This window comes from Sebastes umbrosus, chromosome 12 (genome assembly GCF_015220745.1).
Source record: "Sebastes umbrosus isolate fSebUmb1 chromosome 12, fSebUmb1.pri, whole genome shotgun sequence".
NCBI lineage: Eukaryota > Metazoa > Chordata > Actinopteri > Perciformes > Sebastidae > Sebastes > Sebastes umbrosus.
In genome coordinates, this window is record NC_051280.1 from 1,369,932 (window position 1) to 1,395,007 (window position 25,076).

Consider the following 25,076-nt stretch of genomic DNA (forward strand, 5'->3'; position numbering starts at 1 on the left):
AAATCATAAAACATCAGAAAATAATCAGAAAAGTCATAGAAAATAAATAGAAAAATCAGAAAATAATCAGAAACAATTCTAAAAATTTCCAAAAAATCATTAAAACATCAGAAAACATCCCATAATGATCAGAAAAGTCATAATAGAAGGAACGCTTCACGAATTTGCGTGTCATCCTTGCAGTCTCGCTGAACTCATTCTTCTCTGTGAATTTGACACATTTGGAACGAGCCCTGGCACAGTTGGCGAGAGCCAATCGGATCGGTGACACAATTGGCGAGAGCCAATCAGACGATCCAAGCTTTTTGCCGTCCAATCAGGTCGATGACACAATTGGTGAGAACCAATCGGGAGCCTCGTAGGGCGGGTCAAAGCCAAAGCGAACATCCTCCATGTTGGATTCTCGCCGTCAGCCTGACAGCGGCGCTACTACGTGAGTTAAATATGTTATTATTCATTAATTATGAGCGTATAACTCTATAAAAACACACATTCATGTCTGACGTTACCACGCGGAGCTAGCTGAGGTGTTTTTACGGCTTTTTACGGCCCGTTGACTGATACCTGAGTGATGTCAACAACCACCGTGATGCTATAGAGATTATAGTTTATAGTTTTAATAACTTAAAACTTTAATGTTACTCTATGAACTTATAACGTTACACTATGAATCACTGCTTCGTGTTAACCAGCTAACGTTCATGCTGTTTAAACTGTTTTATTCAGCTGCTGGCTGCTAACATCACTAACACTCTGCTGTAGCTCTAACTCACCTGTTTAATATCACCTGATATTATCTTATTATCTGATCCATCTGCTTCCATTAAACTGATCTCTCATGATTATCATGTAGAGCCAAGAAACACGAGGCTACTTTCATTCATGTGTCTGGAGTTCTACAGTCCAGTAGAGCTGTTAATACAGATGTTAATACAACTGTATTAACATCTGTATTAATACAGCTGTATTAACATCTGTATTTATACAGTTAGCTGTATTAATACAGCTAACTGTATTAACAGCTGTGTTAATACAGTTGTTAACAGACAGCTAACCCACATCTGTTCATGCACCTACTGTATCCTATATTTCATGTATATAAAGATGTCAGAACATGTGATGATGAACATGTTGTGATGCTTTAGTTTGGTATTGATGTCATACAGATGTGAGAGGAGGAGACGGAGCTACTGGTGACAATAATAATGACAGTGAAGATATTAGAATCCTTTTATTGTGATGTGGTAGGGTTAGAGGTTACATGTTTCACAGCGCTCCGTTTAATCACAACACAACTTCTTCTCTTCCTTTCTTGTGTTTCTTCTCAGAAGGAGGAGGAGGTGCAGGGTCCTGATGTCCAGCCAGGTTATCAGCGCGTCCCCAAGCTGATCCAGTCCCTGCTGGACTGAAGACGGAGCGTTACATCTGTCTGGTCTGTGGACACAGCCGGTACAGAGGACATCACTTCAGGATGCTCTGTGGAGGACTGACTGGCTGAGAAGAGGAGGCAGGATCCAAACAGAGTTACCTCCTGTTGTTGTTGTGTGTTTCAGTCTCTCTGATGTCTCTTTATTAGTAATGTCCTTCTCTGCAGAAACACAGACAGACAGACAGAGAGACAGAGAGACAGACAGCTACTTTATTTGACCTCTCAGGTGATGTTTCAGCCGACTATAGAACACACCGTCTGTAGTTCTGTTGTTTTCTACTGTTGTTGTTGTTTACAGAGTAAACATCTGTAGAGGAGGAAACACACACAGCTGTGTAGACCTGTGTAGACGTGTGTAGATGTGTGTAGATGTGTGTAGATGAAGCTTTACATCTAAATAATGCTCCTTGTTCACTGCAGCTGAGGACAAAGACTTTAGATACTTCATGTGTTCATCCTCAGCTGATAGGAGGGAGATGATGTTTCACTCTCATTGTGTCAATAATAAAACAGCATGGTGTAATCAGTCATCACTGTCTGGACCAGCAGCATCTGGCTCTATCTCTGTACAAATTATATATATATATATATAGTACTATTATTATATTGAATGTAACCTTTGAATGATTTGAGGTGTTCAATAAAAACAGGCCTTCTGTGCTGAACTGTGGATCGTTGTCTCAGACTGTGTTCTTGTTTCAGGCTGACAGAATGATGTTATTATAACCTCACATTTAAAAAGATCATCATGTGAGAGTCTGTTTAATGCAGAAGGCTTACTTTCATTTCAAGGGGGGGGGGGGGGGAGAGAGATCTTTGTTCACCCAGACCCTGATTATGGTTCAAAAGCTGGGTCAGGGGTCAGGGAAACGTCATCGGAACCGGACTGATGTGGTTCAGCACTGATGTGGTTCAGGACTGATGTGGCCTTGTTGTGTTGTAGTACACAGTTAGTCTGCAGGTTTCAGTCTGAGGAGACAAACAAGGTCTTTTGCTGTGCAAATAAGGTGAAAAAGCTGTTTCCATGCCAGAGTATCTATCAGAGTATTCCAGCTTCTTAAAAGTGGGATAAGGGCTTATCTGGGTTTCTACAACCGAGCAGAGCTTCAAGAAATAAACCCGATATTCAAAAATCTTGATCATAACCAGGATACTACTATACATATACTATACTATACTATACATATACTATACTATACTATACTAAACTATACATATACTATACCATACATATACTATACTTTACATATACTATAAATATACTATACTATACTATACATATACTATACTATACATATAATATACTATACTATACATATACTATACATATACTTTACTATACATATACTATACATATACATATAGTATACACATAATATACTTTACTATACTATACATATACTATACTATACATATACTATACTATACTATACTATACTATACATACCGCAAGGCCCTAAGGGCGCTGGCACATGCCAACATTTAGTTTTAATCAAACTCTGGTGCGTTGCAGATGTGCATCATCATACAACTCTTGAACCATCTTTTAACTGTTCACCGGAGCACAGATTTCATTACAAACCTTTCTTTACTAATAATCTTTTTACTATTGTTCTATATCATTTACTATCATCCCTCACTGTTTTACTGTTTACTGTAGTTTAACAACCTTTACTTACCTTGAAGCTCTTCTCCATCCTTGACATCACACTGAAGCTCTTCTCCATACTTGACCTCACACTGAAGCTCTTCTCCATCCTTGCCGCAGGCAGGGGTCGAACCGCCGACCTTCTGCTCTGCAGCAGATACACAGGAGCAGAACCCCCCTTCCCTCTCTCCTCCCACAGAGAAGATTGAACCATATCATCCACCGTGATGCTATAGGTGCTTCCAGACCTCCTTGAGCTTTGAGTTTTTGTTAAGTGGGTAGTTTGATTCTAGGTGTCTTGTTTTTCCAGTAGAATTTTGAGATGATGGAGTCTAAAGATTTGAACCAAGAGGGTGGGGGCTTGATTGGGATCATTGAGAATAGGTAATTTATCATTGGTAATATGATCATTTTGATAGATGCGATTCTGCCTATGAGGGATATTGGTAGATCCATCCAACGTTGAAGATTGTCCTCTACTGTTTTGAGAAGTGGGTTGAAGTTGAGATGGACTAACTCCGACAGCCTGGGGGAAATGTTGATTCATAGGTATGTGATATTACCAGTTGGCAGAAAGGTGAGTGGTGTTGGAACTGCCACATCCCAAATATTAGGGCTGAGTGGGAGAATGCTGGATTTAGACCAGTTGATAGTGTAATCAGATATTTTAGAAAAAGTATTTATGAGGCGGATGGTTTCGGGTAATGAAGATGAAGGATTTTGTAAGTAAAGTAGAATGTCGTCTGCATAAAGGCTGACCTTGTGATGCATATTGTTTGTTTGCATTCCTGTGATGTTTACTTTTTGATGGATGGCTGCTGCAAGTGGTTCGATGAATATGAGTTTGAGTGGGTTATAGAATTCTGTTATTGTAAATGGTTTGTCAAGTGTATTTGCTGTCAAGTGTATTTGACTTTGTATTTCTAAATAATTACTTTGTATTTCAAATTAATGACTTAGTAGTTCAAATTAATGACTTCGTAGTTCAAATTAATGACTTAGTAGTTCAAAATAATGACTTTGAATTTCAAAATAATGATTTAGTATCTCAAAATATTGACTTTGTATTTCAAAATAATGACTTTGTATTTCAAAATAATGACTGTATTTCAAAATAATGACTTAGTAGTTCAAAATAATGACTTAGTATTTCAAAACATTGTCTTGGTATTTCAAAATAATGACTTAATACCTCAAAATAATGACTTAGTATTTCAAAATAATGACTTAGTATTTCAAAATAATGACTTAGTATTTCAAAATAATGACTTAGTATTTTCAAATAATGACTTAGTATCTCAAAATAATGACTTAGTATTTCAAAATAATGACTTTGTATTTCAAAATAATGACTTTGTATTTCAAAATAATGACTTTGTATCTCAAAATATTGACTTAGTAGTTCAAAATAATGACTTTGAATTTCAAAATAATGACTTTGTATTTCAAAATAATGACTTTGTATTTCAAAATAATGACTTTATATTTCAAAATAATGACTTTGTATCTCAAAATATTGACTTAGTATTTCAAAATAATGACTTTGTATTTCAAAATAATGACTTTGTATTTCAAAACATTGTCTTGGTATTTCAAAATAATGACTTAATACCTCAAAATAATGACTTAGTATTTCAAAATAATGACTTAGTAGTTCAAAATAATGACTTAGTAGTTCAAAATAATGACTTTGTATTTCAAAATAATGACTTTGTATTTCAAAATAATGACTTACTAGTTCAAAATAATGACTTTGTATTTCAAAACATTGTCTTGGTATTTCAAAATAATGACTTAATACCTCAAAATAATGACTTAGTATTTCAAAATAATGACTTAGTAGTTCAAAATAATGACTTAGTATTTCAAAATAATGACTTTGTATTTCAAAATAATGACTTTGTATTTCAAAATAATGACTTAGTTCAAAATAATGACTTATTATTTCAAAACATTGTCTTGGTATTTCAAAATAATGACTTAGTATTTCAAAATAATGACTTAATACCTCAAAATATTGACTTAGTAGTTCAAAATAATGACTTTGAATTTCAAAATAATGACTTTGTATTTCAAAATAATGACTTTGTATTTCAAAATAATGACTTTATATTTCAAAATAATGACTTTGTATCTCAAAATATTGACTTAGTATTTCAAAATAATGACTTTGTATTTCAAAACATTGTCTTGGTATTTCAAAATAATGACTTAATACCTCAAAATAATGACTTAGTATTTCAAAATAATGACTTAGTATTTCAAAATAATGACTTATTATTTCAAAACATTGTCTTGGTATTTCAAAATAATGACTTAGTATTTCAAAATAATGACTTAATACCTCAAAATAATGACTTAGTATTTCAAAATAATGACTTAGTATTTTCAAATGACTTAGTATCTCAAAATAATGACTTAGTATCTCAACAAGTACCACAATAAATCATAAAAAAATCATAAAATCATCAATAAACATCACAGACAGTCATAAAATACACAGAAAAAAATCAGACAAAATCATAAAACATCAGAAAATAATCAGAAAAGTCATAGAAAATAAATAGAAAAATCAGAAAATAATCAGAAACAATTCTAAAAATTTCCAAAAAATCATTAAAACATCAGAAAACATCCCATAATGATCAGAAAAGTCATAATAGAAGGAACGCTTCACGAATTTGCGTGTCATCCTTGCAGTCTCGCTGAACTCATTCTTCTCTGTGAATTTGACACATTTGGAACGAGCCCTGGCACAGTTGGCGAGAGCCAATCGGATCGGTGACACAATTGGCGAGAGCCAATCAGACGATCCAAGCTTTTTGCCGTCCAATCAGGTCGATGACACAATTGGTGAGAACCAATCGGGAGCCTCGTAGGGCGGGTCAAAGCCAAAGCGAACATCCTCCATGTTGGATTCTCGCCGTCAGCCTGACAGCGGCGCTACTACGTGAGTTAAATATGTTATTATTCATTAATTATGAGCGTATAACTCTATAAAAACACACATTCATGTCTGACGTTACCACGCGGAGCTAGCTGAGGTGTTTTTACGGCTTTTTACGGCCCGTTGACTGATACCTGAGTGATGTCAACAACCACCGTGATGCTATAGAGATTATAGTTTATAGTTTTAATAACTTAAAACTTTAATGTTACTCTATGAACTTATAACGTTACACTATGAATCACTGCTTCGTGTTAACCAGCTAACGTTCATGCTGTTTAAACTGTTTTATTCAGCTGCTGGCTGCTAACATCACTAACACTCTGCTGTAGCTCTAACTCACCTGTTTAATATCACCTGATATTATCTTATTATCTGATCCATCTGCTTCCATTAAACTGATCTCTCATGATTATCATGTAGAGCCAAGAAACACGAGGCTACTTTCATTCATGTGTCTGGAGTTCTACAGTCCAGTAGAGCTGTTAATACAGATGTTAATACAACTGTATTAACATCTGTATTAATACAGCTGTATTAACATCTGTATTTATACAGTTAGCTGTATTAATACAGCTAACTGTATTAACAGCTGTGTTAATACAGTTGTTAACAGACAGCTAACCCACATCTGTTCATGCACCTACTGTATCCTATATTTCATGTATATAAAGATGTCAGAACATGTGATGATGAACATGTTGTGATGCTTTAGTTTGGTATTGATGTCATACAGATGTGAGAGGAGGAGACGGAGCTACTGGTGACAATAATAATGACAGTGAAGATATTAGAATCCTTTTATTGTGATGTGGTAGGGTTAGAGGTTACATGTTTCACAGCGCTCCGTTTAATCACAACACAACTTCTTCTCTTCCTTTCTTGTGTTTCTTCTCAGAAGGAGGAGGAGGTGCAGGGTCCTGATGTCCAGCCAGGTTATCAGCGCGTCCCCAAGCTGATCCAGTCCCTGCTGGACTGAAGACGGAGCGTTACATCTGTCTGGTCTGTGGACACAGCCGGTACAGAGGACATCACTTCAGGATGCTCTGTGGAGGACTGACTGGCTGAGAAGAGGAGGCAGGATCCAAACAGAGTTACCTCCTGTTGTTGTTGTGTGTTTCAGTCTCTCTGATGTCTCTTTATTAGTAATGTCCTTCTCTGCAGAAACACAGACAGACAGACAGAGAGACAGAGAGACAGAGAGACAGACAGCTACTTTATTTGACCTCTCAGGTGATGTTTCAGCCGACTATAGAACACACCGTCTGTAGTTCTGTTGTTTTCTACTGTTGTTGTTGTTTACAGAGTAAACATCTGTAGAGGAGGAAACACACACAGCTGTGTAGACCTGTGTAGACGTGTGTAGATGTGTGTAGATGTGTGTAGATGAAGCTTTACATCTAAATAATGCTCCTTGTTCACTGCAGCTGAGGACAAAGACTTTAGATACTTCATGTGTTCATCCTCAGCTGATAGGAGGGAGATGATGTTTCACTCTCATTGTGTCAATAATAAAACAGCATGGTGTAATCAGTCATCACTGTCTGGACCAGCAGCATCTGGCTCTATCTCTGTACAAATTATATATATATATATATAGTACTATTATTATATTGAATGTAACCTTTGAATGATTTGAGGTGTTCAATAAAAACAGGCCTTCTGTGCTGAACTGTGGATCGTTGTCTCAGACTGTGTTCTTGTTTCAGGCTGACAGAATGATGTTATTATAACCTCACATTTAAAAAGATCATCATGTGAGAGTCTGTTTAATGCAGAAGGCTTACTTTCATTTCAAGGGGGGGGGGGGGGGGGAGAGAGATATTTGTTCACCCAGACCCTGATTCTGGTTCAACAGCTGGGTCAGGGGTCAGGGAAACGTCATCGGAACCGGACTGATGTGGTTCAGCACTGATGTGGTTCAGGACTGATGTGGCCTTGTTGTGTTGTAGTACACAGTTAGTCTGCAGGTTTCAGTCTGAGGAGACAAACAAGGTCTTTTGCTGTGCAAATAAGGTGAAAAAGCTGTTTCCATGCCAGAGTATCTATCAGAGTATTCCAGCTTCTTAAAAGTGGGATAAGGGCTTATCTGGGTTTCTACAACCGAGCAGAGCTTCAAGAAATAAACCCGATATTCAAAAATCTTGATCATAACCAGGATACTACTATACATATACTATACTATACTATACATATACTATACTATACTATACTAAACTATACATATACTATACCATACATATACTATACTTTACATATACTATAAATATACTATACTATACTATACATATACTATACTATACATATAATATACTATACTATACATATACTATACATATACTTTACTATACATATACTATACATATACATATAGTATACACATAATATACTTTACTATACTATACATATACTATACATATACTATACTATACTATACTATACTATACATACCGCAAGGCCCTAAGGGCGCTGGCACATGCCAACATTTAGTTTTAATCAAACTCTGGTGCGTTGCAGATGTGCATCATCATACAACTCTTGAACCATCTTTTAACTGTTCACCGGAGCACAGATTTCATTACAAACCTTTCTTTACTAATAATCTTTTTACTATTGTTCTATATCATTTACTATCATCCCTCACTGTTTTACTGTTTACTGTAGTTTAACAACCTTTACTTACCTTGAAGCTCTTCTCCATCCTTGACATCACACTGAAGCTCTTCTCCATACTTGACCTCACACTGAAGCTCTTCTCCATCCTTGCCGCAGGCAGGGGTCGAACCGCCGACCTTCTGCTCTGCAGCAGATACACAGGAGCAGAACCCCCCTTCCCTCTCTCCTCCCACAGAGAAGATTGAACCATATCATCCACCGTGATGCTATAGGTGCTTCCAGACCTCCTTGAGCTTTGAGTTTTTGTTAAGTGGGTAGTTTGATTCTAGGTGTCTTGTTTTTCCAGTAGAATTTTGAGATGATGGAGTCTAAAGATTTGAACCAAGAGGGTGGGGGCTTGATTGGGATCATTGAGAATAGGTAATTTATCATTGGTAATATGATCATTTTGATAGATGCGATTCTGCCTATGAGGGATATTGGTAAATCCATCCAACGTTGAAGATTGTCCTCTACTGTTTTGAGAAGTGGGTTGAAGTTGAGATGGACTAACTCTGACAGCCTGGGGGAAATGTTGATTCATAGGTATGTGATATTACCAGTTGGCAGAAAGGTGAGTGGTGTTGGAACTGCCACATCCCAAATATTAGGGCTGAGTGGGAGAATGCTGGATTTAGACCAGTTGATAGTGTAATCAGATATTTTAGAAAAAGTATTTATGAGGCGGATGGTTTCGGGTAATGAAGATGAAGGATTTTGTAAGTAAAGTAGAATGTCGTCTGCATAAAGGCTGACCTTGTGATGCATATTGTTTGTTTGGATTCCTGTGATGTTTACTTTTTGATGGATGGCTGCTGCAAGTGGTTCGATGAATATGAGTTTGAGTGGGTTATAGAATTCTGTTATTGTAAATGGTTTGTCAAGTGTATTTGCTGTCAAGTGTATTTGACTTTGTATTTCTAAATAATTACTTTGTATTTCAAATTAATGACTTAGTAGTTCAAATTAATGACTTCGTAGTTCAAATTAATGACTTAGTAGTTCAAAATAATGACTTTGAATTTCAAAATAATGATTTAGTATCTCAAAATATTGACTTTGTATTTCAAAATAATGACTTTGTATTTCAAAATAATGACTTTGTATTTCAAAATAATGACTTAGTAGTTCAAAATAATGACTTAGTATTTCAAAACATTGTCTTGGTATTTCAAAATAATGACTTAATACCTCAAAATAATGACTTAGTATTTCAAAATAATGACTTAGTATTTCAAAATAATGACTTAGTATTTTCAAATAATGACTTAGTATCTCAAAATAATGACTTAGTATTTCAAAATAATGACTTTGTATTTCAAAATAATGACTTTGTATTTCAAAATAATGACTTTGTATCTCAAAATATTGACTTAGTAGTTCAAAATAATGACTTTGAATTTCAAAATAATGACTTTGTATTTCAAAATAATGACTTTGTATTTCAAAATAATGACTTTATATTTCAAAATAATGACTTTGTATCTCAAAATATTGACTTAGTATTTCAAAATAATGACTTTGTATTTCAAAACATTGTCTTGGTATTTCAAAATAATGACTTAATACCTCAAAATAATGACTTAGTATTTCAAAATAATGACTTTGTATTTCAAAATAATGACTTAGTAGTTCAAAATAATGACTTTGTATTTCAAAACATTGTCTTGGTATTTCAAAATAATGACTTAATACCTCAAAATAATGACTTAGTATTTCAAAATAATGACTTAGTAGTTCAAAATAATGACTTAGTAGTTCAAAATAATGACTTAGTATTTCAAAATAATGACTTTGTATTTCAAAATAATGACTTAGTAGTTCAAAATAATGACTTATTATTTCAAAACATTGTCTTGGTATTTCAAAATAATGACTTTGTATTTCAAAATAATGACTTAGTAGTTCAAAATAATGACTTATTATTTCAAAACATTGTCTTGGTATTTCAAAATAATGACTTAGTATTTCAAAATAATGACTTAATACCTCAAAATATTGACTTAGTAGTTCAAAATAATGACTTTGAATTTCAAAATAATGACTTTGTATTTCAAAATAATGACTTAGTAGTTCAAAATAATGACTTTGTATTTCAAAACATTGTCTTGGTATTTCAAAATAATGACTTAATACCTCAAAATAATGACTTAGTATTTCAAAATAATGACTTAGTAGTTCAAAATAATGACTTAGTATTTCAAAATAATGACTTAGTATTTCAAAATAATGACTTTGTATTTCAAAATAATGACTTTGTATTTCAAAATAATGACTTAGTAGTTCAAAATAATGACTTATTATTTCAAAACATTGTCTTGGTATTTCAAAATAATGACTTTGTATTTCAAAATAATGACTTAGTAGTTCAAAATAATGACTTATTATTTCAAAACATTGTCTTGGTATTTCAAAATAATGACTTAGTATTTCAAATAATGACTTAATACCTCAAAATATTGACTTAGTAGTTCAAAATAATGACTTTGAATTTCAAAATAATGACTTTGTATTTCAAAATAATGACTTTGTATTTCAAAATAATGACTTTATATTTCAAAATAATGACTTTGTATCTCAAAATATTGACTTAGTATTTCAAAATAATGACTTTGTATTTCAAAACATTGTCTTGGTATTTCAAAATAATGACTTAATACCTCAAAATAATGACTTAATATTTCAAAATAATGACTTAGTATTTCAAAATAATGACTTAGTATTTCAAAATAATGACTTATTATTTCAAAACATTGTCTTGGTATTTCAAAATAATGACTTAGTATTTCAAAATAATGACTTAATACCTCAAAATAATGACTTAGTATTTCAAAATAATGACTTAGTATTTTCAAATGACTTAGTATCTCAAAATAATGACTTAGTATCTCAACAAGTACCACAATAAATCATAAAAAAATCATAAAATCATCAATAAACATCACAGACAGTCATAAAATACACAGAAAAAAATCAGACAAAATCATAAAACATCAGAAAATAATCAGAAAAGTCATAGAAAATAAATAGAAAAATCAGAAAATAATCAGAAACAATTCTAAAAATTTCCAAAAAATCATTAAAACATCAGAAAACATCCCATAATGATCAGAAAAGTCATAATAGAAGGAACGCTTCACGAATTTGCGTGTCATCCTTGCGCAGGGGCCATGCTAATCTTCTCTGTATCGTTCCAATTTTAGAATATGCATTACCGAAGTAAATGCAATAGGAGGAAGATCCTGAGATGTTTTTATAGGCACTAGTCCTTTACGGGACCAGACTGAGGGTCTGGAGGACAGACGAGACTCTACTGGCTTCTAGTCAATACATGTGAACAGTAGAGACAGGTCTGGGGGCTGTGCTGGTGGTTAGGTACCTTAACTAAACCATAATGGCTCTCCAGATTTGGTCTGGATCAGTCTGAGGTGGTACGAGTTCAGGCTGAGCCTGTGAGTGTTCCAGAGGCATGCTGGGAGATTCAGACAGGCTGGGGTGACGTCAGCCGTTGAGGATTGGATGCCTGAAGGCGCGAGAACAAAAGGCTGACTCGACGCCCCTCCTCCAGGAGGACTCTGACCCCCCTCCAGACCCTCAGGGGTTAGCGGGGGCTGGTAGAGCCACACTGTGAGAGACGGGGGGGGGGGGGGGGTAGAGAGAAAGCAGGAACCAGTCTGATCCGGTCTGGATTACATCACCCTGCCGCCTTCGAGCCGGAAGAGACAAGGAGGACGCTCGCAGCAGAGAAAGCTCCTGGACTTCTGGAACCTGCTTCACAATAAGAAAACAGACCCAGGAGACTGATTTGGACCTGAACCAGGACCTGGACACACTCTGACCCTGCTGCTATGTGGATTAAAACAGCCTGCATGTCCTGCTCTTTGTCCTGCTGCTGAATGCCTCTGAAGTGGCTCCTATCTGGACTCAGTCTACAGCGGTTCTGGTCTAGTCGTGCTGTGTTTGCTGCTTGTGAACATTAAACGTGTTGATGTGAGAGTCTGACGTATCCAATCACACTTTAATCTCTTTATTTCACCAGTTAAACTGCTGCTTAGAAGCAGGAAGAGAACCCTTCTGTCTGTCTCTGGCTTCTATTCAAACATACCAGCTGCAGTTCACCGACCCGCCGCCGGGTGTCGCTGTCGGACCGCTCTACATGGGGCGTTCAAGGGCGCCGCGGAAGCGTCGGACTCCAAAGAACTGAAAGAGAAGAGAGAAAGAACCCAATTAGCAGTCACAGAACACCAAGAACAGAGTAAAATAGTACATTAACTTGACTTATTGTCCACATAATGAGCTCCATGAGCGTTTCTGTGATAACAGGCCCCATTGACTCAGGTTAGTCTCAGCAGAAACAGCCCGTTCTCACGTTGACACAAACACATCCACCAGACTCACTGATACATTCTTTCACTTTAGTGAAAAACGTTCACAACTCCACAAATATGACTCGGAACATCAATCCGGTTTGTTTATTAAAGCCTATTGATAAATTCGGCATACATAACGGTTCACTATTTCAGCTTCATTTAGACTTTTAAACCAGTTCTTAGTGTTCCCACGAGCAGCTAGCGAAGCAGCAGAGGACTTGTGAGAGTTAAAACTGCATTAAACTCTGCTGAACTTACATGCTTTATGTGCCGAACTGAGCAGAACACCGTAAAGTTTCGTCAAATATATTTATATTTGTGAAGAAGAAAAAGTGTGTTATGTCTCGTGAATCACATATGCTCACATTTTAAACGGAGTCTGGCTCAGGAGGAGTGATTCTCTGATTCTACTGCGACCACCTGCTCTCGCTGTTCTGATCATTAATTAAACTAACCGAGCAGGAGAAACTCTACCGCTCTTAAATTCATTCTTATTGACATCATTTACAAGCAGAATTCATCAAATCATGCTAAAGAGTCGTATGAACTCTGTTTAAGTTTTACAGGGAGAGGTTGTCGTGTGCACATAACCAATAATACCTTAATTTAGCTCATCTGTTGACGGAGTCTGGCTCCAGAAGCTGCTCTCCTCTGAGGCTCCACTCATCCCCTGTCAATTACCTGCAGAGGGGGCGGGGCTTCTTCGTGTTCTTCTTCTTCTCCTTTTCCTAATGTGTGTAGCGTCGCTGTGCTGTGACAACCTGCTGTCAGCTCTGTGATGGTGATGCATCTTCATCTTCATCTTCATCTTCAGCTTCCAGTTTATTTAACTTCAGGAGGAGGAAGAGGAGGATCTACTCTTCATCCTTCAGGTCACCACAAACATCAACACATCTGGACACAGCTGGTTTTAGGAGATGAAACTCTGTAGTCACTGTTCCCTTTGATTATTATTATTATTATTATTATTATTATTATTATTATTATTATTATCATTATTAACATTATCATTATTATTGTTAATACTATTATTATTATTAATAATGCTATTATTATCATCATTATTATTATTATTAATTATATTATTATTGTTAATGCTATTGTTATTATTATTATTATTATTAATAATACTATTATCATTATTATTATTAAATATTAATACTATTATTATTATTATTATTATTATTATTATTATTATTATTATTATTATTATTATCTAGATGACTTTTAATATCTGAGATAATATTTTCAGATTGTTGTCTTTGACCCAGTGAAGTGCTGAAGAAGATAATACAGAAACACATCATTTAATAATATACAGGACAACAAGAAATACATTCATAAACATTTATTAACATTTATTATTAGAAATCTTTTTTTTATTTCTAAATCAGTAAGAAATGCATTTAAACTTAATTATAAAATAAATAAATACATTTTAAAAGTGATGTCTCGTAAACAGGAGATTTTGGGTTCAAATCCCAACAGTGCCTCACACAGGACAGCAGTCTGTAGACTGCAACAGTAGAAAGAGATTCAGGACATGATGTGACATATTTCTGGAAAAACATTGTCTCATTTGGAAACAATGGAAGAGAGAACGGAACACCAACAAGAGGAGGTGCGGTAGTACTGTAGTCTGGAAGTTATAGTTTATTCTCTGTGGGGGGAGAGAGGGAAGGGGGGTTCTGCTCCTGTGTATTTGCTACGGAGCAGAAGGTCATGGATTCGATTCCCACCTGAGGCAAGGATGGAGAAATGCCTCAAGGTAATGGATAAATGGTAAAGGAAGGCGGGGTACACCCTGGACAGATCGGCAGACTATCACAGGGCTGACACTAGAGACAGACAACCATGCACACTCACATTCACACCTACGGGCTCATTCCATATCTCTGTGTATTCCCTTTGTACACCGGAACAGCGCCACCTGTCCCTTGACGTGCCAAAAACAGGGATGAAGCAGTCCTCGTTAGTATAGTGGACAGTATCTCCGCTTGGCAAGCGGAAGGCTGGGGTTTGATTCCCCGACGGGGAGGGTAGCGTCTTCTACCAGCTGCTTATTATTCACCAAGAAAGACAAAAGTTGTAAAGCAGCAGCAGTTATTACTTCACAGCAAAATGGAGAATTCACAATTAGATGCATCTCATAATAGGAAATTATTCATCCATGAAATGTAATATCCATACCATGTGTTGATGCTACGGAGAAGGACTTTCCTTTGTCATCATGGAAGTTCTGGCAAACAGTTAAGACGACTCAGGAAGGGAGATCAGGGTTTGGCTCAGGCTGTGTTCAGCAGGGGAGGAGAACTGCTGACTCTGACTGAGGATATTGTCGAGAGGCTAAAAGGGGAGCGGAAAATCAGGGCGAAATTTGTGCAGTGCGAACTAGCTATAAGGAGAACTGAAAAGATCAAGCACTGATAGCGCAGAGCAAAGAATCCTGCCGACAACGAAAGGTACTTTTCGGCAGCGGGAGCTCACCAATGATACTTGCCTAGGCTTCCCTGCGGAGAAAATTCAGGTGAAACTTAGAAAAAAAGCAAACAAAGTGATTCTTTGACAGAAATTGTTGATTGAGTAGACACTTGAATTTGTGTGTTGTCTCTTAAAATCCTTAAGATTGGCATTCAATCAAACCCACCTTTTGATACTGTGTTTGATACAATATCGAAAATGAGTCAGTAGAGGTGACAGCCCCATGCATTTCTTAAATGCAGGGCTCGTTACAGTCTCAATGCCCAGGAAAATTTGGGAATTTGTTGTGAAATACTTCTTGTGCAGCGATGGTTGTATAGTGGTGAGCATAGCTGCCTTCCAAGCAGTTGACTTGGGTTCCATTCCCAGCCATCGCAGTCCTTTTCTTCGTCTACTGACAGTACACTGTTGCTTGGTATTGTTGTTAGAAAGTAAGCAGTAGACGACTTCCGGTGTGGCGCTGAAGCAGATGGCTGCTTGAAATAACCTCTCCCAATCAGTCTTTTTTAATCCCCTTGGAAAAATACCTGAGACGTAAAATTAAACTGAAATATAACATGGACGGAGAAAAGCAAAAAAAGGGTAAAGGCAAAACAAGCTCCAGACGTGAGAAAGGTGAAATAGCAGAGGAAAACTACGGCGATGAAGAAAGTCACGGGAACAACGGCGAGGCGGGGAAAGCTAACGAAGCGGACATGCAGGCTATCTACAATGAGATCCGGGCGTTCAGATCTGATCTGAAAAGTGATACGAGTGAATTCCGACTCTCGTTTTGTGTAGACATAAAGAAAGAGTTGAAAGAGTTTAGGAGACAAAATCAACCAGAAACTCAAAGAAGCTACAGGTGACCTGCACGCCACCAAAGTCAGAGTGGCGGAGGCGGAACAACGCATCGCCGGTATTGAAGAATGGGACGCAGCCGCGAGAGAGGCTCTTATTCAGACGATGGAGACTCAAGAGGCTCTGCAGTCTAAGTTAACTGATTCAGAAGCACGCTCTCGCCGCAACAACCTCCGCATATACGGCGTGCCGGAGGGATCTGAGGGGAACAACCTACCGGAGTTTGTGACAAAGCTTATAAAGTCAGAGCTTGGCCCGCTGATAACGGAGATGGATCTCGGAATACAGCGCTGTGTTACACAAGTCCACAGGATTTGAACTAAACTCATGCAGTATCAGGACTACAGGATAGTTACACTTAATGTCAAGGGGTTGCATAATCCGATTAAAAGAAGTGAAATCATTGCAAAGATGAGATGAGAAAGGATGCAGGTAATATATTGGCAGGAAACCCACCGTTCTCCTCCAGAACATGATAAATTGAAAAAACTTGGATTCCAAAATACTTACTACTCATCACATAAATCTGGAAGGAGGAGGGGTGTGGCTATTCTGATCCCAAACTCAGTAAATTTTGAATTTATGTCTGAAATCAAGGATAAGGAGGGGAGATATGTCCTAGTCAGGGGAAAACTAGATAATAAAGAGGTAACACTATTTAATGTATATGCTACGCCAGGAAGTAACAAATCCTTTTTTAAGAAGATATTTAACTTGATAGCCACAGAATCATATGGTACTCTAATATGTGGTGGAGATTTGAACGTTCAAAATAACCCTAAACTGGATACAACTAACCCATCCCAAAAGAAACATCCAAATGCCACAGTGGTCCAACGGATGCTCAAGGAACTGGGTATGATTGATGTGTGGAGAGAGTTTCATCCAGCGGAAAGACAGTATACTTACTATTCCTCATGCCACTCTATGTACTCAAGAATTGATTATTTATTTATGTATAAATCAGACAGACATAGAATTAAAAATTGTAATATAGGGATTAGGGATGTATCTGACCATTCAGGAGTATACTTATCTATACATTTAGTTAATCAACAGAAAAATACACTCTGGAGACTCAACACAAGTATTTTAAATGACAAAACAGTCCAGAAACAGATTCAGAACGAATTTGAAATGTATCTTCAAAGCAATGACAATGGAGAAGTTTCCCCAAATACTCTATGGGACGCAGCAAAGGCTGTGATTCGAGGTAAAATTATCGCTCTCACAGCTGCTTAAATCCTTAGAGATTAGACATACAGACCAAAGAGACCCACAAATATTGACGAGATTAAACAAAGTTAAACAAGAAATAAATGGGATATATGGTGAGGAAATAGAAAAGCAACTCAAGTTTGTCAAACAAAAATACTACGAGACAGGACCTAAAGCAATGAAAGTCCTCTCCTGGAGAATACGAAAACAACAGGCAAAGAATACAATCTACAAAATCAGGAATCCTAGAACACAAAATGTCTGCAGTGAAATAAAAAACATTCAACATTTATACCCAACCGGCAAGGGCAGATACACTAGCAATGGAGAGATTTCTAAACTCATTGGATTTACCATCTATAGGAGAGCAACAGAACAAAGCAATGATGGCTGAGAGCTATCTCAAGGTTGAAATCAAGTAAGGCACCGGGCACAGACGGATACCGGTCTGAATGGTAAAAAGCATATAGACCACAAATAATACCTATACTGCTTAACTGTTTTAATCATACATTGAGAACAGGAGAAGCCTCGCAATCATGGAGAGAAGCAGTCATCTCAATAATTCCAAAAGAAGGAGAAGATAAAAAGGAATGCAGTTCATATAGACCAATATCGGTCCTAAATGTAGAATTATTTGCTTCAATCCTATCTAAGAGGCTAGAGGTCATCTTACCTGAGCTGGTAGATCTAGACCAAATAGGTTTCATACAAAACAGACAGACACAGGATAATTTAAGGAGAACATTACAAGTTATGAGCCATATTACAACTGAAAATATAAATGCAATGCTGGTCAGCCTTGATACCGAAAAGGCATTCGACTCAGTGGGTTGGGAATATCTGTACAGGGTGCTTGCCAGGTTTGGCTTTAAGGACGGTTTTATTAAGCGTATTAAAGCACTATATTCCTCTCCAATAGCCAAGATTAAGGTTAACGGACACCTGTCGCAAACAATCCAACTAGAAAGAGGGACGCGCCAGGGGTGTCCCCTTGAGCCCTGCTCTGTTTGCATTGTATATTGAACCCCTTGCCCAAGCAGTTAGAGAGGACTTGGAGATAAAAGGGATTACAATCAGAGGAGAAGAACATAACATCTGTATGTTTGCCAATGATGTTCTGCTGTTCCTTGCGAGCCCTGAATCTAGTATTCCTAAATTGATGAGCCTTCTAAAAACATATAATTCATACTCTGGATATAAATTAAATATCCAAAAAACTCAGGCTCTCACTTTTAATTTTATACCCCCTCAAGATATGAGAAGGAAATATCAATTTAAATGGAACTCTCTCTCAATAAAATATTTGGGAATAAACTTAACAAAAGACATGTCAAAACTCTTTGAAAGCAATTATGGTCCTATCAATAAAGAGATGAAATCAGATATTTCTAGATGGACGTTGCTCCCATTAGACATGAGTAGTAGAATAGAAATAAATAAAATGAACATGTTACCGCGATTACTCTATCTTTTCCAGTCATTGCCTTTGGAAGTACCCCAAAAACAATTTAACGAATGGGATGGGATGATTTCGAGGTTCATCTGGAACAGCGGGAGACCTCGGGTAAAGTTCAAAACATTACAATTGGCAAAGGAGAAGGGAGGGAGAGCCCTACCATGCCTACAGGATTATTATTATGCTGCCCAATTGAAACCTTTAGTGTGTTGGTGTGCACCAAACTACGAATCCAAATGGAAGACATTGGAAATTAAACAGATAGATACTCCAATACAGTCAATACTAGGTAACAGAAGTCAGGCTGAAAGGTGTTATAACAGATTAAACCAGTGGACCCTATTTTCAGTTAAGCTGTGGTTTAGGCTGCTGAAGAAATTACAATTGGAGAAACATGCGGGGGTCTTGGGTTGGGTAGCGTATGATCCAGGATTTGAGCCTGCAATGTTGGATGGGAGATTTAAACTGTGGGTTAGGAGAGGTATCACGTCTTTCTGTTCAGTCACCTCAAAAGGTCAACTACAGAGCTATCAGGATTTAGCAGATACATTTGGACTGGAAAAGCAGGACTTTTTCAGGTACCTGCAAGTTAGAGATTACTTTAAGAAAAAATACAAAGCATAAAAACAAACGATTACAATTTGATTACTATATTCTCTTATGCATATAAAAAAGAGAGAAGTAAAAAGTTGGTTTCCAAACTATATGGAAGTATACAAGACTCTAAGAAGCACTCTACAAACTACATTAAACAAAAATGGGAGAAAGAGTCAGATTCACAAATAACAGAGGAGGACTGGACAGAGATATGTGAGACTCAGGCAACTACTACAAACTCGGGATCCTGGAGGGAGTTTGGATGGAAGAACGTAGTGCGATTTTTCATCACTCCTAAATTAACAGCACTGCAAACAGGCACGCAGAACCAGGGCTTTTGTTGGAGGCAATGTGGAACCTCAATGGCTCATCATTTCCATATATTTTTGGGCATGCCCTAAAATACAACCATATTGGCAAGAGGTGGCAACTGAGATTAATAAAATAATTGGAATAAAGTTAAAGTACTCATTCATTACAATATACTTGGGAAAAATACCAGAAATTGTTTTACATAAAGATAAATATTTAATAAAGATTCTCTTGGCAAGTAGTAAGAAAGCCACAACTCGAAAGTGGTTGCAGACTGATCCTCCAACATTAGGCCAATGGCGGGGTATTGTTATCAAATATATCGTATGGAAAGACTCACATTTATTTTAAGGCTTGAATTGGAAAAAAGTATTGAGTACTGGGAAAAATGGATTGTGTATTTACACCGTTGATTGAAGTGTGGACAATTTATATTAAGATGTATTTACAAAAATGTACTGTGATTTCACATTGTAACACCCATGATGACCTCATGTTCTTTGTTCTCAAATAAAAAAAGAGTTTAAAAAAAAAAGAAAGAAAGTAAGCAGTAAAGCTGGGGACACACCAAGCCAACATCAAAGAACTAGCAGCAACGAAGGCCGCCTGTTGCGTCGCCTCACGTCACCTTTGTTTTGGCCGACAAGTTGCACTTGAACACACCGCAAAGACTACAGCCGACGGCCAGTTAGCACGTACGTTCTGTGCCTGCCTGAGGTGAAATAACTCTTCCTACCAGCAGGTCGCAATAGTGTGTACTTGTCATTCAAAAAGGGAAACCGGAAGACCGAGGACGGCGGATATACAAGCCTTTATTATGATACGGACATAAAATAAAGCAGTTGCCGACCACATAGCTTTATTCCAGATGGCCATGTCGTTGTGAAAATATCTGTGTATTGGAAAAATCAGATGAGATCAAGAAGAAAAATGGGAAGAGCCCTCTGTGTTTTTCCTCTTGACTTTACTCGTTGGCTTGCTCCGTATGCAACTTTGATACGAGAGAAGAAGACAACCAAGAGCAGAGGTGTTGTGGCTTAGTGGTTAAAGCGCCTGTCTCGTAAACAGGAGATTTGGGTTCAAATCCCAACAGTGCCTCACACAGGACAGCAGTCCGTAGACTTTAACAATGGAAAAGAGATTCAGGACATTATGTTCAGACCTGGTATTACCATGCATCCTCAGTGATCCAATCACAAGTGGACAGCTTTAAGTACACACTCAAGACGCATTGAGATTGGATCTTTCAGACCACATTCAGAGGTGGTCTGGTCCACATATGACCACATTCTTTTAGCAGTGTGTACGCGAATGCGTCCTGGGCCACATTAAGGACTGCCTACTCAACGGATGTCCAGCTGGGATCCGCGGGATCACCGAGCTCCTCAGGTGAATGAACAGACACAGGCGCTTGTCAGCATGGAAACAGCCTCTGTGCTCTACTGTATCCTTTCGGTACAACTGTATTTTATTAAAATATATCTTGTTTATAGGCCACATATTTACAGACTATCAGATTAGGAACAGGAAGTGCATTATTATCATACTGTCGGAGATGTGTCGCTGTTTTTGTTCCGCTGCTTTGCGCGGAGCTGACACCCGACCGCCCGACTGTTCTCTGTTCTCCCCGGCTCTCTGAAGCTGTGTACACCGCTGTTGTCTCGCAAAAGCAGCGGTTCCGGTGGCACAGAGGTCCCCGGAGACCGCCGGTACAATACCCTTTTATTTTGATGTTAATACAATGTACCAGAATTCACAAATATGTAGGATATTACTACTGACTTTCATGTAATATTACGTCACAACGGCTGCTGTATTAGCCATGTGGTTACTACGTGTTTATTTGCATATAGAGCGGGAAGTGAGATCAGATCACAAGTGGTCACTGAAGACGCATGTGGAGATGCATTCTAATGTCAGGTGTGAACAGATGTACTTAAAGCTGTCCACTTGTGATCCGATCACTGAGGACACATGTTAATAGCAGGTCTGAACAGGGCCTATGTGTACTGCAACAGGACATTCTTGAAGAGATTCAAGACATGATTGTGACATTGTCCTGGAGAAAAGTTGTCCCATTTGTGTGGAAATGAAAGGAAACAATGGAAGAAAGAAAGGAATGAACAGCAACAAGAGGAGGTGCTGTAGTACTATAGTCTGGTGACCTGTCCAGGGTGTACCCCGCCTTCATAAAGTGTCAGCTGGGAAAAACAGTGGTGCTGTAGCTTAGTGGTTAAACGCCTGTCTCATAAACAGGAGATCTTGGGTTCAAATCCCAAAAGTGCCTCACACAGAACAGCAGACTTTATCAGCCTCTTTCCACTGTGATTGCTGGTATAGCGGTGCCGGCACTCTGCCCGGTTTGATTTACAGCCGTTGCATTTGCAACGTACCAGATTAATCATAATTGTTTTAGTCAGATTTCTTCTTTTATTCAGGTGTCTTGAAAAAATTGTCAAACAATTCCAAAAAACCACAGGGGATGTACCTCAGTGGTAGAGCTCATGCTTTTGCATGTATGTACACAATAGGTATTATGGTCACAGTAAAAGGGAGACTCTGGGGGAGTAAGGCACGTTAGTATGTGGATAGCTTGTTCACACTACAAGACTTTCAAAGTCATCCCATTTCTATACTGCAAAACTTGCTGTTTTGACATACAGTACGTTCCTACTGTGACCCCCGGTTTCCCCTCAACCCGTGTCTTGCGCTCTCATTGGCTGTAGCTTCTGGCAGGAGTCCCCGACAGGTCCAGATATTTAGCATGCTAGATATCTGGAATGTGTCTGCGAGGCATCGGCAAGCCTCTCTGCGAGCGTTTTTGAGCAGTTCACACGTGGCGCTTGAACGCCAATGTGCGAGTGGCGAGCCAATGCCGATTTGCCTCTGATTGTGGGGAGCTCCAAAAACTGTCGGGGAGCGGAAAAAATGGTTCAGTTTGTCAGTTGGACCGTAAGGTGTTGTCGCAACTCACAGAGGAAGAGAGCAGAAACAGCTCCGGAGACGGTCACCGATGGCTGGATATTTAGTAGAGGTAGCTTGATCTTTTCCGGAGTGGCCGGGAATGAGGCAGAGGGACCGACCCAGCGCTGCCACTGGCCACCAGTTTGCTGTTCGGCTCATTTTCTGTAACCAGTGTAGAATTAAAGCATGGCAGAATTAGCAAGCTAACTAACTAGCCAGCTGTTTGGTACTTAGCTCCATTACCTTCCTCAAAAAACAAAAAACAAAAAAAATACATGTGTAACGCTGAGTTTTTAAGTGTTTAAAATCCAGGATAGGTTACGTCCATGTTTACTAGTTTGTTGTGTTTGTGCAATAGGAGCAACAACTGGAGCAGGTGCTGTGGCTTAGTTGGTTAAAGTGCCTGTCTAGCAAACAGGAGATCCTGGGTTCAAATCCCAGCAGTGCCTGGATGTTGCAGAAATGAGCTCTTAAATGATTTCTGACGTGTTTATCTCTGCAACCTCAATATCAAGGGTTTAATTTAGGCTGGAAAACTTAGTAGTTAAGCCTAGAGAAAGACTGGTTCTGGTTAAAAGTTGACTGTTGTGATGAGGAAACAGACAACTCCTGTGTTGAACTCTTTGTAACTCTTTTTTACATTTTGGATGTGAATGCAGCTTTGATGTGATAGAAGAAGACAACAAAAAGCAGTGGCTTAGTGGCTTAGTGGTTAAAACACCTGTCTTGCAAACAGGAGATCTTGGGTTCAAATCCCAACAGTGCCTCACACAGAACAGCAGTCTGTAGCCTTTAAAGGTAGAAGAGTTATTTAGGACATGATGTGACTTTTTTCTGGAAAAACATTGTCTCGTTTGGAAACAATGGAAGAGAGAACGGAATGAACACCAACAAGAGGAGGTGCGGTAGTACTATAGTCTGGAAGTTATTGTTTGAGAGGGAAGTGGGATTCTGCTCCTGTGTATTTGCTGCGGAGCTGAAGGTCATGGGTTCGATTCCCACCTGAGGCAAGGATGGAGAAATGTGTCAAGGTAAAGGATAAATGGTAAAGGAAGGCGGGGTACACCCTGGACAGATCGGCAGACTATCACAGGGCTGACACTAGAGACAGACAACCATGCACACTCACATTCACACCTACGGGCTCATTCCATATCTCTGTGTATTCCCTTTGTACACCGGAACAGCGCCACCTGTCCCTTGACGTGCCAAAAACAGGGATGAAGCAGTCCTCGGTAGTATAGTGGACAGGATGCAAATTGGTGATTTCGTTCCTCAAATTGGTGTATTTGTGTTTCCAAAAAAAGACAAGCTCTGTAAGAGTGCTATTGTGAAGTGTGCTATACATTGTGTCTACCCGTCATCATCCTCCTCCTCCTCCTCCTACTCCTCCTAATCATCAGGAATTCTGCTACTCTATCTCATCATCCTCATCATCATCATTATCATCATCATCACCATCATCACAACTCCATCTGGAAACATTGTCCACATTGTCTAAACTGAACTCCTTTACCTCCGTATTCATGTTCTATCATATATTGAACTTGTGGTTCCATGATCACATACTGGAGGTAAACCAATAACCAGTCAGTTTTTGTAAAGATGAACAACTTTATTTAGAAAAAACACACACAAACACAGCAAACCAAAATCCAACATGAATATATAAAATAAAAAAACAATATATTATATATACACACACACACACACACACACACACACACAAACACTCTTCTCTGTCAGCCACTGCTCCACAGTCCTGCCCTTTAGGTCTGACGCTGCGCAGAACGTCTCCCTGGTCTTTCTGTAGATACTGTGGCCAGTGGCTTTCGCCCTTTGTTGGCCACACTGGCGGCAGGTCCTCTGTTTCAGGGGCGGCAAAGGGCATTCCTGCATGGCCTTCCACTTCTTCTCCAGCCTCCAGATGGTGGTCCTGGGGATGCAGGTCTTCATCTACTGCTTCAGAGTCATCCGTCCTGCTGCCGCCACCTTGCAGAACTGATGTCCTCTGAAGCTGTAAAATCCCCTGTGACCGGCATGACCACCACACATGGGGCAAGAGGCTGCTGGCTGTGCTACAGAATCCTCCTCAGAGCTGCTAGTGGGCTGGGCTACAGAGAGTTTGAGGGGACACACACACAACAGTCAGTCAC

At 38.3% G+C, this 25,076-nt stretch overlaps 3 long non-coding RNA genes and 3 other non-coding genes across 8 annotated transcripts; 4 read left to right on the forward strand and 2 right to left on the reverse strand.

The window, feature by feature from the left end:
• The first annotated feature begins 365 nt into the window (after positions 1–365).
• Positions 366–2,099, forward strand: LOC119498910. Its single transcript, XR_005209211.1, has 2 exons — positions 366–433; positions 1,335–2,099. It is a non-coding gene; the product is annotated as an uncharacterized LOC119498910 (long non-coding RNA).
• Positions 2,100–5,959: 3,860 nt separating this feature from the next.
• LOC119497883 lies at positions 5,960–7,701 on the forward strand. Its single transcript, XR_005209011.1, has 2 exons — positions 5,960–6,027; positions 6,929–7,701. It is a non-coding gene; the product is annotated as an uncharacterized LOC119497883 (long non-coding RNA).
• Positions 7,702–11,799: 4,098 nt separating this feature from the next.
• Positions 11,800–11,906, reverse strand: LOC119499476. The gene has a single exon (XR_005209400.1). It is a non-coding gene; the product is annotated as a U6 spliceosomal RNA (small nuclear RNA).
• On the reverse strand, positions 11,800–13,913 carry LOC119497882. 3 transcript variants are annotated; one of them, XR_005209008.1, is made up of 3 exons: positions 13,650–13,913; positions 12,785–12,879; positions 11,800–12,450 (listed from the first exon to the last, which is right to left on the reverse strand). It is a non-coding gene; the product is annotated as an uncharacterized LOC119497882 (long non-coding RNA). The 3 variants fall into 3 exon arrangements; XR_005209009.1 differs by lacking the exon at positions 13,650–13,913 and adding an exon at positions 13,415–13,537; XR_005209010.1 differs by lacking the exon at positions 13,650–13,913 and adding an exon at positions 13,308–13,444.
• Positions 13,914–20,982: 7,069 nt separating this feature from the next.
• On the forward strand, positions 20,983–21,054 carry trnat-cgu. The gene has a single exon. It is a non-coding gene; the product is annotated as a tRNA-Thr (tRNA).
• A 2,241-nt stretch (positions 21,055–23,295) lies between these two features.
• Positions 23,296–23,369, forward strand: trnaa-agc. The gene has a single exon. It is a non-coding gene; the product is annotated as a tRNA-Ala (tRNA).
• Positions 23,370–25,076: the final 1,707 nt, after the last annotated feature.